Genomic DNA, 14,551 nt, shown 5'->3' on the forward strand with positions numbered 1-14,551 from the left:
CGGGATTGCACCCACGACTTCCTGCATACCAGGCGAGGGAGATAACATTTCGCCACCATGGCACCCCTAGCAGCACTAGGCCTATTCTCGTTTACCCATAAACACCTCAGTGAGTCTCAAGACACTTTTCCCAAGAGGATCCTGTCACGTTTTTTCACAGTAAGGGCGGTGTTGCTATGAGTGAGACCCAGAGTGAGGCCCAGAGTGTGGTGCAGTGATTCCCATGGAGCCGGCCCGCCCTGTTTCCTCTCCTCCTGTGAATCGTAATGAGGGGGACAGTTTGGCTAAATAGGCAACAAGCGACACTTCATTTCAAAGTGTTATACTGGTAGGAACCTCCTGGTTACACCAGCCCACAGGTGATTATTGTGTCCGTCCGTCCGTCTTGCATCCAAAAATGGGAGGGGTGGGGCTGGGTGGAGAGGGGAGGGTGGGGAGGGGCTGGGTGGGGAGGGGCTGGGTGGGGGTGGGAGGGGTGGGGCTGAATGGGGAGGGGCTGGTCACCCCGCGGTGCCCTTATAAAACTCAACGTTTAACCTACTCACGCCGGCATGTGCCCGCCCTCACAGTCGGCCATATTTGCTGCTGAATACACCACTCCGCCGTTGACCCTGGTCATTGACCGAGCAACCCAACGTTCCTGTCAGCTTCCTCCGCAGGAATGTGTTTCCGATGAACATAGATTCCAAAGAACACAGGATGAGATGTTACTATCCTTTGTGAAAGCACTTCCAAGAGTTCATGAACAGTGAGCCTGGTGAAATTTGGGGAGCGCATCGTCAGTAATGAACCTTTGGTTCCTAGGGTGTTTCGGCCTTTCATACTATACACCCTCCCCAAAGGCGGCCAGCGACAGGGTGATCAATCCTACGCTTGCGTCCCATTCCCAATTAGTCATAGGAGTTGCCTTGTTGTTGATAGCCAACATCCCATGGGACTATGCATGGCAGGGGCGTCCTCCTCCCTGAGTCAAGCATTATTGACTGCATACCTCCCGGCCCTCTCACTTTGGGGCCCAGCTGGGGTCTTTCATCTTCATCCAGAGCCACTGACTGCTGCCTTCTGCCGCCTCCGATACAGCTCTGATTGCCGAACGCTGGCTCTGGCCCTTAATTCCCAGGTCTCTAAGCAGTCTGGTTGTAGATGTTGCCACAAAACCTCTGCAGCCCACCTCCACTGGTCGGACTTCTGTGTTCCAGCCATGATGCCGTGCTTCGGCAGCTAGATCGGCATAGCGCAGATGTTTTAGCTCATAAGCCTCATCTACTGAGTCCTCCCAGGGTACTGTGAGCTCAATGATGAAGACCTTCTTGAGGGAACGGGACCAGAGCACCATGTCAGGTCTTAGGGTGGTGGTTGCGATCTCCGGAGGAAACACACTTTCAGCTTCAAGGTCCTACTGAGCTCGTTATTCTCACCATGCACATCTGATCGATGTCTCTTGTATTCTGTTTACCTGCTGCTCATTCTTGTGCTGGTTTGGCTTCATTATCTGTTTTTCCGACTTTCGGCATGCATCGGAGAGAACAAATAGCCAGAGAGATATATATGCTATTATTTTAATTTATTATTTTATCTTTAGACGTGACTTAACCGAAATAACCAAAGAATAATTCCTGCAGTCACGAAAGCTCCAAAATTAAGATTGAACCACTTCTACGGGGAAGTTTTAAGCTTATCTTCTTTCTCTCTCTGGCTATTTGTTCTCTCTGCCTGTGTCCTCTATTTGGAATTTTCACACTTAAATTCTAACTTAGCAATCTTTGAAATACGTAATCAACCAGGCTATGCGTTAATTGTGTGTTGACCGACTCTCTGTGTTGCATTACATCACATTTCGATATTTTGCGAGGTTATTTAATTTTAGTGTGTCTTTCTCCTAATTTTCAAGCTTGCGTGCCGTGCCACGTCGTCATCTTACTTGCGCAGCAGCAGCACGTTGCCGTCCACTCATTGATATGCTAATTTTCTCTGCCCCCTCCCTCTCTCCGTCCCCGCCCCCCCCCTCTCTATATTTAAGGGACCGTCACAGAAACGACCCCTCTCTTTGTGCCGATATGTGTCCTCTCTCTGTGTGTCCTTGTGATGTCTCTCTGCTTGTATGTCTGTCTATAGTTTTCTAGTTAGATTTTTGTTGCTATTTCTTTTATGCCTGATGATGATTGCTTGTGTTGCAATCGAAACGTCGTAATATGCTATTATTTTAATTTATTATTTTATCTTTAGACGTGACTTAACCGAAAGAACCAAAGAATAATTCCTGCAGTCACGAAAGCTCCAAAATTTAGATAGGCTACAAGAGTGCCCACCAACCCAGAGTAACGTAGAGACCCACACGTGTACAGACCCATAGAACAGAACGAGTCTGCAAAACCCACTCAGAGGAACCTCCATAGACTTGTAGAGACACATTGACAAACACTGTTGTGGAGCTGCAGATGATCATCAGATCAAAGGAGTTATTGGAGTAGAAGAAGCGGACTGGATGCAAGGGTTGTTGGATCACAAACTTAAAACGTCATTACCTGTGGGCATCGAGATGACGATCGCTTGGCTTATCAGGTTATGCCAGTACAGCAAGTGAAATGTATGTAATTGATACGGGGATTTTTGTCTCCCTAAGTGGAGGTCACGTCACTATGGCGATTGTGCCAGGCTAAGTAGATTTTGAGACCACGCGAAGTGGCGAAGGCTCGCTGGTAGGTCACGGGACAGACCCAGGTGCCATGAATTGACTGATTGAGATGACTGGCATATGCACTACCTGTGCCCCCTACTGTGCCAACTGGCTTTGCTTAAGCCACCTAGCGCTCCACTCATTGTTGTGAGCGTCGCTCCTCTGACATTTACTGTTGTTGGAGGGTGACTGCCGCCAACTGCGCAGCAGTGTCCTTCACGTGCCTTCTCCACAGAGCCGACCTTGACACCAAGTTAATTAAGCTCCATATCCTCCTGTACCACATCAGTCCATCTCTTTCTAGCTCGTGTTGTGCACATCAAACCCCCTCTATTAAGCCAAAGAAAGCCGTTTTAACATACGGGTTCTGGGCATCCGGGCTACATGACCCAGCCAACGTAGCCTTGCCTGCCAGAGGAGCTCTCCAATGGGACTATGTCCAGATCTTTCAAGGATTTGTGAGCTCTTTACACAATCCAGCCTGGTTAAACCCAGGATGGATCGTAGGCAGGCCAGCCTTATGTTTCTAACCAGCGCAGATGTTCTATTAGGGGGGGCTCATATTGCGCAAGCATAGAGAAGGGAAGGCATGACTGTGGCAGATAAGACCCGAAGCTTCATGTGAAGCGACAGACCAGGTAGTTTCCACACAGTGTTGCACATCCGATGGAAGGATAATGCCGCCTGACTCGTTCAGAGTGAGACCTTTGCTGTCAAACTGGAACTGGTCATTAGTACACTACCCAAGTATGGAAACCTTTCCACTCTCTCCAAAACTGCTCCATTACCAATAGGGAGTTGAGTGGGTGGAGTGTTTGATGACAACAATACCCAGGCACCTGAGGACGGCTGCTTGCGTTGTGGCCGAAACGTCGCGAGAATTATTTTATTATGTTTTATTCTTATCATTTTATTACTTCCCTTCTACGTGACTTTACCGAAAGAACCAAGAAGATGAATACCCAGGCAGGTGCTGAGTTTTAGTAGAACTGATTGTAAGGCCCCACGTCTTAGTAGCATGCTCCAGATCAAGCAGCAGTGCCTCCAACTCCTTCTCTGAGTGAGTAGCAATCACCAGATCATGAGAATACATAACATAGTTAACTGATAAGGAGCCATCCCTCGACTGCAACCTCACATTTTATTTGTACCAAATGGAAATTGCTCTGATACAGCCATGGAAAGCTTCTAAAACTACGTGGTATAAAAATATATTAAACAATTATATTTTGCATGTATAAAGGCCAAGGTGCTTGATAATGCTTACCAACTATGGCACAAAATGGCAGGATAAGGAATGGGGATCGGGTAGTGACTAGGGTGGAGGGAGCGAGGTGGAGGCTGCGGCAGTGGAGGCGTTAGGGTGTTAGGTGGTGCTGGTAGGGGTTACGGAAGAGAAATGGAAAGGCAAGAGAAAAGAGATAGGATGTGACGGGAGTGCGAAAAGAGGAAAGTGAGGGGGAGAGTCGGAGGTGGAGAGGGAGTTTATTCCAGTGTAAGGGGGCAAGCAGAGAGAAGGAGCGAAAGTGAGATTGGGCGCAGGGTGGAGGAGGAACAGCATGAAGATAGGCAGCTTGTGACCAGAGCAGGCGTGATGAGACATTTGAACATTATGGCGGGACCCTGAGATCCCATAAGCCCCCGGCTCTCGCATGAACTGCATTGCGACGTCATTTTATGTCTGTTGAAGGCGAACGATACGGCAATCTATTCCTCTCGACGAGCTGTACACGATGCGCTAATCAAAGTTTTGTTTGTGACTACAGAAATTTTGGCAACGACGGGTGCTTGGTGAAGAACGAGAGGTTTGATTTCTGGTGGGTTGCAGCGTTTATGTGCGCGGTGGGATGAAGTCGCCAAAAATATATATAATTAAATGATTGAGTTTTTTTTTCGGGACCCGGCGCAAATGCGCAGTTTAAAATCCCATTCGAGACGATGTTGAAAGAAAAGGTAAAATAACGGAAGTGGGCGGGCGGGCGGACGTGGCGCTGTGGACTAGAGCTGCACCAGTGCGAATTTCGGAAGGCCGTACCACGGCACCGTGTTTTTTTTCCGGGTGAGCGAGCGTGTGAGGGAAGTGCTGCTACCAGTTAGGGGTGCTGACTCGCCTGGTAAACAGGAGGTCGTGGGTTCGATCCCGATACCCTGACGCTTGCATATTTAGAGTCTGCGTGTTCTCTCCGTGGTCGTGTGGATTTTTTCCGAGTCCTACGGGTTTTCCCTCTACATTTAGAATCAACGTGCGTTTAGAGTATTTGGCTGCTATACATTTGCACGGGATAAGCCACTTTGTTGAGCTATCATTTGTGATAACCAGGTCGCTTCTAAAAAGAGCTCAGTATACCTTACCACACACCCCTTCACCCATCCACTCAGCCACTTACCCACTCACTCAAAATCACAATCGTCAGGAGTTTATTTCAGTCAGTTAGGATTGTAATTCCCTAGTAAATAGCATCAAAGTATGCCACACAATTTACAGATTCACAAAAACTAACTTAATTTTAATAACGTTGTACGATAAGTCATCGACTTACGAACACCGGACTTACGAACACCCGACTCACAAACACCCGCACTTACGAACCCGCTTCCATGATTTTGTTTACATTGACTTAAAACGCGAATTCGCACTTGCAAACTGAACCATTGAACTATTTTGTTCAGCAGAGTAATTTTCCGCGAGATGTAATGAGTAAGCCTCGCGCTGGGAGTGTGTGTGTGTGCACGCGTGTGTTTGTAAATGTGTGTGTGAAAGTGAGTGTCGACTCAGCCTCAAATGAGTACCTGGTGCAGTGTGTAAACATCGCCACTGTAGAGATAAACGCGCTACTCACCCCTTTGTGTGCCGTGCCGGCCGTCATAAGCACTGCTCTTCAACGGTTTGTTATGGGAGATCGTTGTCGTTTGAGTGTGTGTTTGTGTGCGTGCCCAGTGGGTCCGTGTGTCTTTGTGTCTGTGTGTCTGTATGTGCACGCATGCCCCGTGTGTGTGTTCACGTGTCTGTGGGTGTGTGCAATTGTCGTGACTCACTGCACCCCTTCCGACAAGCAAGCCAGCATCAGGACTCAAGGTAAGAAAGTAAAACGGATTTTTTTCAATGTTACTTTATTTTATGTTGTATTTACTAAATAGTATATTTCACAGTGTTAATGCAAATGTACAATATTTCTTATTTATGAGTTCAACAATGCTTTATTTTTGTTGAACCGTAAAACATTCAATAACAGTGACCGTATGAGCATTTAAATACCGTACATTGCTGTGTTCCGACTTACGAAGCGTTCCACTTACGAGCGGGTCTCAGAAACTAAAAATGATCGTAAGTCAAGGACCGACTAAAAATGACATTCGCACTTTGTGACTTTTTTTTTACACTTTAATGATAATAGTAAGTTTAAATTGGGGTGCCAAGGTGTATATATTGTGATTTTAAAATGTTAATTAAATATGTTGTCTAGGGGTATGTATGTATGTGTGATTATGTGTGTGTGTGATCTCGTGTCTGGAGGTATGTATGTGTGATTGTGTGTTTGTGTGTGTGCAGTTATTATGTGGTGCGATTATAATTATTAATGGCTCTCTCGTTGTCTAGGGGTATGTATCACCAATCGTGATAATGTCAATGATTCTTGCTTCAACATGTATGATTCTCACTTTAACAATTGTGTTTAATTATGTCAGGTCTCGGGATGCAGATCTCACCGCAGGATACAGTTCGTCATTACGGCAATGAAGCACGGATTTCAGTAACTTTCATCTCAACTTACCCTAACATCAAATTCTTATAAAAAATAGCGACTACAGTACCCATGCAAAAATACGTACTTATCATTCCGTACTGGATTATAAAATCATCAATGGTCAAATCTCACGATCACGTGGTTAAACCAGAACATATTCTTAGGTTTTTTCGGTAAAGTCACGTAGGTAAAAAACATTAAAAAGTAAAATAAAATAAAATTTCAACCGTGATGACGGTTACAAACTGAGTAATCATTGGAAAGATGTGATTAACCATGCAAAAAAGATTTAACTACACTTATTTGCCAATCTTATTTGACAGACAACCATCACAGTTTTACCATGTCTAGTGGTGGTCTCCCTGTTACAGGTTGAGTCACAAACTGCACCTCTCCATAACAAAGGCTCATAACAAAGACTCAGCCTTTGTTATGCAGTCTATTCTTAGTCTTAAGCCTCACCTTACCATATTAATAAAAGTATGCGGCCCTTGCTCCACCACCTCCTCCAACCATTATATAAACGGAGTGGTGGCTTCTGCAATCGCTCATTTACTTGATACAGCTCTCGTGGCTGTGACGGTACCACCTGAAGACGGAAGCTTGTGTTGCCTCCGAAACGTCGTGATTTTTATTTTATTTTACTTTTTAATGTTTTTTACCTACGTGACTTTACCGAAAAAAACTAAGAATATGAATCATTGCAGTCACGAAAGCTTCAAATCTAGAATAAACCAGAACAATAGGCAGAAGCTCAAAGTGTCAATATTAGCACAGAATGCGTTGTCATCGAATACGTATCAAATAGTTAGAAAACATCAACGATCGAAGCTCACAATCACGTGATTCAAATAAAACAATAGGCTGTCTCATGGCAATGCGACCATACACAATTCCCTCGTTATGGTGTGTGAGGCATGCAAGCTGAGATTCTTCTTGGCCCACAATCTGTACAAGTTACCGTTAAAAATAGTGAGTGTAAAGTTAATGTTTCTCCTTCTTTCTTCTTTCTGAACAATACCTCAAGTCCCACAACGATGTGTAGAACAGCAAGCTTGGTCCACAGTTATAGTGCGCGCGTGGCCCTGCTGCTCGCTGCTGCTTCGCACTCTTGTCTCTGCATCGTGCTCGATCCTGCTGCTCACTGCTCCTACACACTCTTGTCTCTGCATCGTGCTCGACCCACAGCTGGAGGGTGCTCGGGGCTCCCGAGTCAGCACGCTCGTGGTCAGCCGTCAGCTGCTGCTCTGCACGTTTGCAGGTGATCTGCACGTCAGGCTCGATCCGCAGTTGGAGTGCTCTGTGGCCACGCTGCTAATTTCTTGTCAGCAGCTGCCTGCTTAGCACGAGCACCATTGCCTCTCCCCCACACCCTCAGGAGGAATCCTGCTCCTCGCTCACTCTACAAAACTCATTAGGCTCATAGAACATCAGTCACCTAGACAATACAACTTTTCCAGCCTTGGACAATATTTCATGCTCATTCGATGTTGGTGTATAACTCAAATCTCCACTTAACTTCTCACACGTCTTAGCTGATCACATTATTATATTAAATTGCATTCGCATACGTCTTAGCTTCTCACAACTCTTAGCTAAAACTTATCGAAGTCCTTAACTCTGCAAGTGACGCAAAAACGCCAGCGCAGAACTCTACACTGAACGACACAGAGCCTTTGCCTCTGCAAAACTCTTGACACTTGGCTGGTTATGGGAGCCCCCGGGGTTTGCCTCTGCAAGACTCGAGACTCTGGTTGCTTATGAGGACCATACCCCGGAGTTTGCCTCTGCAAGACTGACTTGTATGATTTTGGGTGCTGTTTATATAGAATGTGTAGCTCATGTGATTAATTACCTAAGACACATTACGGGTCAAAGTTCTCCTCCCATCTTTGCGCACGTGGTGCATCCATCGGATCACCCTGAGTTCATTCCTGCTTCTGGCTCCATAGGCATTCTGCGGCCTGATGTCATAACCCCGATCAAACTTCCCCCTCTGGAGGTCATCCCACGACTTGTGTGGGCACACACCCACTTCATCGCCCCTAGGCGTGGTGTGTGTCTGTTGCCTTGTTTATTGTGAAACGGCCTTCCTCCCTCTTTAGGTCGACTTATCCTTAGTCTGTATTCCTGCTGCAGTATGTAATGACAGCCACAGGGAAGGCAAAGGCGGTCGGGCAGTCTCTGGTTATACTCCTGGAGTACATATTATTTTGGTCGTGTAGAATTTAGATAATTCGTATTATGTATATTTTCTGAATTATCCTTTGGTTCAATACTTCAATACAAAACTTCCATAATTCGTTATCAAGTTTATATGCTTCACCCAGATTTCAATGCACTAATTTATCCTAATTTTGGAGCATTCGTGACTGCAGGAATTATTCTTTGGTTCTTTCGGTAAAGTCACGTACAAAGATACAATAATAAATTAGCATGTGTTGCAATCGAAACGTTGTAGTTTGCTATTATTTAATTTATTATTTTATCTTTGTACGTGACTTTACCGAAAGAACCAAAGAATAAGCACTTATTTATGTGTAGTGACATCGGGGATGTCACTGTACGGTGCAGGGCCGTGCCGTTCGATGTTCCTACATCGTGGACAGCACAGTGGGTGGCGGTGTGTAATACCAGCCCTTGCGGGGCTTGGCGAGCACTGGGATAGTGCGGGCACCACACGCAGCGTGTGGTGGGGGCTCCCCCGAGGAGGACGGGGGTGAGTGTCAGCCCAGGGGTAGGGTTGCCCCGGGCCATGGCACTCTGGTTGACCCCACAGACACGTGATCCATAGTGTCCACACAGGGGGCCCAGGTGGGGGGGGCTAGTGGGTGATCACGTGTCCGGGGGGCGCTCTTGAGGGGGATCGAGAGGGAACGAGAATGCTCGAGAAGGCGGGCGGGGCCGAGGGCGGAGCGGCCCCGACCGTAGGGGAATATAAGGCGGGTCCCTGAGAGGGACCGGGGTCGCTGCATTCTACAAGCTGGAAGCTCAACATCTACAAGCTGGAAGCTCAACATCTACAAGCTGGAAGATCAACATCTACAAGCTGGAAGCTCAACATCTACAAGCTGGAAGCTCAACATCTACAAGCTGGAAGCTCAACATCTACAAGCTGGAAGATCAACATCTACAAGCTGGAAGCTCAACATCTACAAGCTGGAAGATCAACATCTACAAGCTGGAAGCTCAACATCTACAAGCTGGAAGCTCAACATCTACAAGCTGGAAGCTCAACACCTACAGCGGGAAGCCCTATGTCTCAAGCTGAAGCTCTTCGTCTTACGAAGCAACCGCGTGGTCAGAGACCCGAGTGAGGGTTCGACCCTTTGTAGCTGCAACTCCTCCGTGTAGGGTGTAGTCTGGAAGAGGGACAGTTACCCCTGTGTATTACGGTGTTACAATAAAAGTGTTGCCTCTAAATAGAACGTCTGTGACTCAGTTGGACCAACTACATATGGATGTTAATAAAACATGCAACTAGTCGTATTCAAAACCCCTGACTATGTGCTGTATTGTCATGTAAAAATATATCCTATCACAAAAGTTAACGTTTAATATCTTAACGTTTAAGAATATTCATACGCAGTGGTTGGCATTTGACCGTTTCAACTTTCCAGGCACCGGGGTTTGTTAAGTCAGAGAGTCAAATGGCAAGGGACATTCTTGTCTCTTTGCCCTGTATTTGCTCTCTCAGAAATCACCTGGGTCACTCCTTGCCCATGCAAGGGTCATTCCTGTATTGCCGGTCATGAACGTGTTCCTCCTGTGCTACATGAGTGAGGTTAAATATACTTAAGCTTCAAGGTCCTCCTGAGCTCTAGTTATTCTCATCATGCACATCTGATCGATGTCTCTTGTATTCTGTTTACCTGCTGCTCATTCTAGTGCTGGTTTGGCTTCATTATCTGTTTTTCCGACTTTCGGCATGCATCGGACCCATATTTGTCTCCCTGGAGCCATGACATTTAAAATAGACAATATAATACTTAATATATATTTTAAAGGCATATATACAACATATCTCCCTTGCCTGGTATACAGGAGGACCATGGGTTCGATTCCAACCCTGGCGACACCTGTTGTATATTTGGAGTTTGCATGTTTTCTCTATCTCTCTCCCCGTGGTGGTCGAGTGGATTTTTCTCCGGGTCCTCCGATTTTCCCCTCCACACTTAGAATCGACGTCACGAATTTCGAGCACAGTAAACCCTCTCTATCAACGAGGGCTACATTCTTGAAAATGCTTGCGAATACAGAATTCGCAAATTCAGAAACCTAATGGTAAAACGTTGATTACGTTCCTGGTATGAGTGAACATAGGGGGGAAATGGCAAACGTTTAATAACATAGACTACAATAAATAATACATTGTTCGCAACAATGTTTTTTAATTAGCTGTGATGATAATGATGATGATTTGACTATGGTGGTATTGGCGATGGTGAGGAATTCAGGACAACTCCTCAGGAGATGCAGGCACTTGATAACAACGCCGCGCAGCTGTTATCATTCCAGCACTGTGGGGAGCGCTCGCCGCGACACTTTCCCCGATTAAATTCACGCTCTTATTATTGGACCTCGCAGTCGACTCGTTTATACCAAAGCGTATAAACGAGTCGACCGTCGTAAGTACGTGTAAAGTAACAATCTATATATAAACTTTATCTGTGATGAATGCTGCACTTCCCGTCCTTATCATGCAGGGGCGCGTAGGTTTGAACGACGGCGGCACACGGACAGACGTTCGATTACGTTGGAATCGATCTGCAGAACGAAGCGATTCGGTGTTGATTTTACTTGTTCGGAGGCGCCCCCAAACAACTAGTGCACAATAAGCGCGTTGAGAGTGGGATTACTGTGAGACTGAGGACAAAACGTTCTGGTCTGGCACTATGTACACTCGCGAATACTGGAGTCCGGCGAGTTGCGAATAAGGAATTAGTATACTGTACCGTTTAGTAGCTCGCGAATATAAGAAACTCACGAATTCAGAACTTGCGGATAGAAAGGAGAGGGATTACTGAATTTGGCTGTTATACATTTGTAGTGACATCGCAGGATGTCACTGTGTATGCCGGCCCTAGAGAGGCACGGCGTGCGGTGTCTTGACATCGCGGACACCACTATGATGTGGGTGCAGTACCGGCCCTAGAGGGGCTCGGTCAGCGCTGATTGACAGCGCTGGATGCCATCACGCCTGGCGTGCAATGCCAGCCCTAGAGGATCAGGTGTGCGAGTGCTGGCCATAGGGAAGGGGTTACTGGAGGCCGTGCACTCTGGTTGACCCAAGAGGACACGTGACCGGTCAAGTCTACAGAGGGGCCCAAAGTGGGGGCTGGGTGGTGGTCACGTGGTCTGGGCCGAGATTCTGCTAGAGGGTTCTGGAAGGTGGTCGTGGCCAGGGGCGGAGCCGGCCCCGCCGCAGAGAATGTCAGCCGGGTCCCCCTGAGGGACCGGCTGGTGTTGTTCATCCTGAAGAAACCTTCCTCTACGTTCTACGTCCTACAGAGTCTCCAACACGAGGACCTGGACCCAAGCTGCGGTCCGGTCCGTTGTAGCTAGTTACGTTGTAATTAGTGTAGTTAGCCTGGTGGTCACCACCATACATTATTATTCTGTTAAGGGGCAGTTACTCCGTGCGTTGGTATTAAGAAATGTGTTGCCTCCAAAGAGTACGTCTGCGACTCGGTTGAACTCACTACACATTCGCACACGATGATGATAGCCACTTCGTAGAGCTATCATTTCTGATAACCAATTCGCTGAAAGAGCTACATAGCTCAGTGGGTCTTACCTGGTAAAATAAACAAAGTTTACAGTTTGTTTTAGTTTAGATTGCAGAATGATGGAGATGTCAAGAGAGGGAACATCGTAGGCGTTCCAATCACTTTGGGGAAGCACAATTTACTGTTTTTGATCCCAAATTGTGCGTTAAATCTGGCGAACTGTTAACAATCAGTGAATGAGTGGATGGGTGACTGAGTAGGTGAGTGAGTTGGTGGCCTCTAGTAGGGTTGTAGGGGCAGGTGCTGTGAGTGGGTTGGTAAGTGGTTGGATGGGTGAGTAAGTGGGTCAGTGGATGGCTGGGTGGGTAAGTGGGTAGGTTAGTGCGTGAGTGAGTGTGTGGGTCAGTGAGTAAATTAATGAGTGGGTGAGTGAGCGGGTGAGTAGGTCATTGGGTGGATGCGAATATTAATGAGTGAACGAGTGGGTAGGTGAGTGAGTGGGTACGTGAGTGAGTGAGTGTGTAGTTGAGTGAGCGAGTATATCAATGAATGAGTAGGTGGTGAGTAAGTCGTGAGCAGGTGAAGAGTGAGTCAGGGCGCTCGCCGCGGTCGTACGGTGAGCAGCGCGGTGAGCAGCGCGGTGAGCGCGGTGAGCGAGGCCAGGCAGATGCACGCGCTGCTCACCAGGGCTAATGCCATCACTGGCACTGTGCAGTGAGGGTCGGCCCTGTGGATTTTGGAGGGCTGACTCCGTGGATTGTGGGGGGCTGACCCCTTGGATTGTGGGGGGATAATTTCGTAGATTGTGGGGGGTTGACTGCGTGGGTTGTGGGGGGCTGACTCCGGGGATTGTGGGGGGCTTGTCCTGTGAAGTGGGGGTTGCGGGGGGAGGGATGTGGGGGAGGGGACACACGTGACATAGGTAAAGGTTAAAGTTCGCCCCCTCGCTGTGGCACCGATCTCTCCCCTTCAGTCGAAACCACGCTGTGGAGCCTGACACCGGTGGTTCTGATTATTTTGACCAAATTGGAAAGACCACGAACTGTCCCCTCGTGGAAGCAGTGGCATAGCTCCCTCCTCGTCCTTGCATACATCGAACACTTAAGCCACGAGCTTCAATACAGAGGGCGGAGAGTTCGAAGCTTAATATGCGGTGTGCCCAACCCGCCCCTATCCACCAAACCCTGCCATGCCGTCGATCTCGAGACTTTTGCTTGCAGAATTTATGCCCCACACCTCATTCTTGTTCTGTGATGGGTGCTGTGTGCCGGGCTCGAGCTGAGTTGAAATAAAAACAATAAAAAGTTTCCCTTCTCTCCTAAGTAGCCTCTCATAGGCTGGTGGGGCAAGTGCTGTGAGCAGCGAGTAGTAGCAGCAGCACCTGTACACACTCACTCACACACTCATTGACTCATCAACTCATCAACTCACTCAATCTCTCACCCACTCATATATGCACACACTTACCTACTCATATATACCCACTCACCCACTCAGTTACCCACTCACCCACTCATATTTACACACACTCACCCACACACCCACTCAGTCACCCACTCATATATACACACTTACAGAGTCGCCTGCAGATCTGCCTAACAACTTGTTATTGAGTCTCGCAGATTGTTCTATGGCTCTGCGCATCAATCATTCGGCTCGTGCACCCCTTGCTCTGTGGTGCGTCGTGAAGGGTCCTGTTGCACTCCAACCACCCATCAGCGAGTCAACCCGGTCTGTGCACAGCACTTGCGACGTTCATTGCCAATAAAATAGTAACGATTAAGACGGCAGTTTTCAACTGGAAGGAAACGGATTCTCCCGGTCTGCCATCTGAGTTCTATCAACCTGGAATTGATGCAAAACTCGAGACCCTGGCACTAATGTCGGTGGTAGAGGTGTCGATATTCATCCAACGGCTGCCAAATAAAACATCGCCGCTCGACTACATCCACACATTGATTCTCAAATCATGCTCAGATGCACTTGCGCCACTGATTGTTTCCCAGACACCACTCCTGAAAATAATTGGTTTGAGCGATAGTGATCCTGGAGACTATCGCACAATCTCAAACCTGAGTATGATTTCAAAGCACCTGTGTCCGAGGCGGTGTCTTCTCCACATCGCTACAACGGGCAGATTCAGCATATTGAAGTCGGCATACTGGAAGACCCACAGCACTGCGACAGCTCTATTAGAAATCACTGATGACCTCTACAAGATCATGTCGCAGTGTTGGTTGGCTGCGATCTCTCAGATGCCTTCGACAATATCGACCATGATATACATATTGGGCAGCTAAGGTCAAGGTTCAGTGTATGGGGTTCGGCACATGAAGTGGATTCAAGCATACCTACATGGTCGATCACAGTTCGTCAAGCTGGGCGACGAACACTCATTG

General features: G+C 47.4%; 1 protein-coding gene across 2 annotated transcripts in view; it reads right to left on the minus strand.

Annotated features, from left to right (window-relative positions):
- The window catches only part of LOC133360786 (charged multivesicular body protein 1B1), a 406,386-nt gene that overhangs the window by 347,122 nt on the left and 44,713 nt on the right, over window positions 1–14,551 (minus strand). The gene's annotated exons all lie outside the window — the stretch shown is intronic.

The sequence above is a fragment of the Lethenteron reissneri genome, chromosome 69 (genome assembly GCF_015708825.2).
Source record: "Lethenteron reissneri isolate LAM-NWPU_2019-01 chromosome 69, ASM1570882v1, whole genome shotgun sequence".
Taxonomy (NCBI): domain Eukaryota; kingdom Metazoa; phylum Chordata; class Hyperoartia; order Petromyzontiformes; family Petromyzontidae; genus Lethenteron; species Lethenteron reissneri.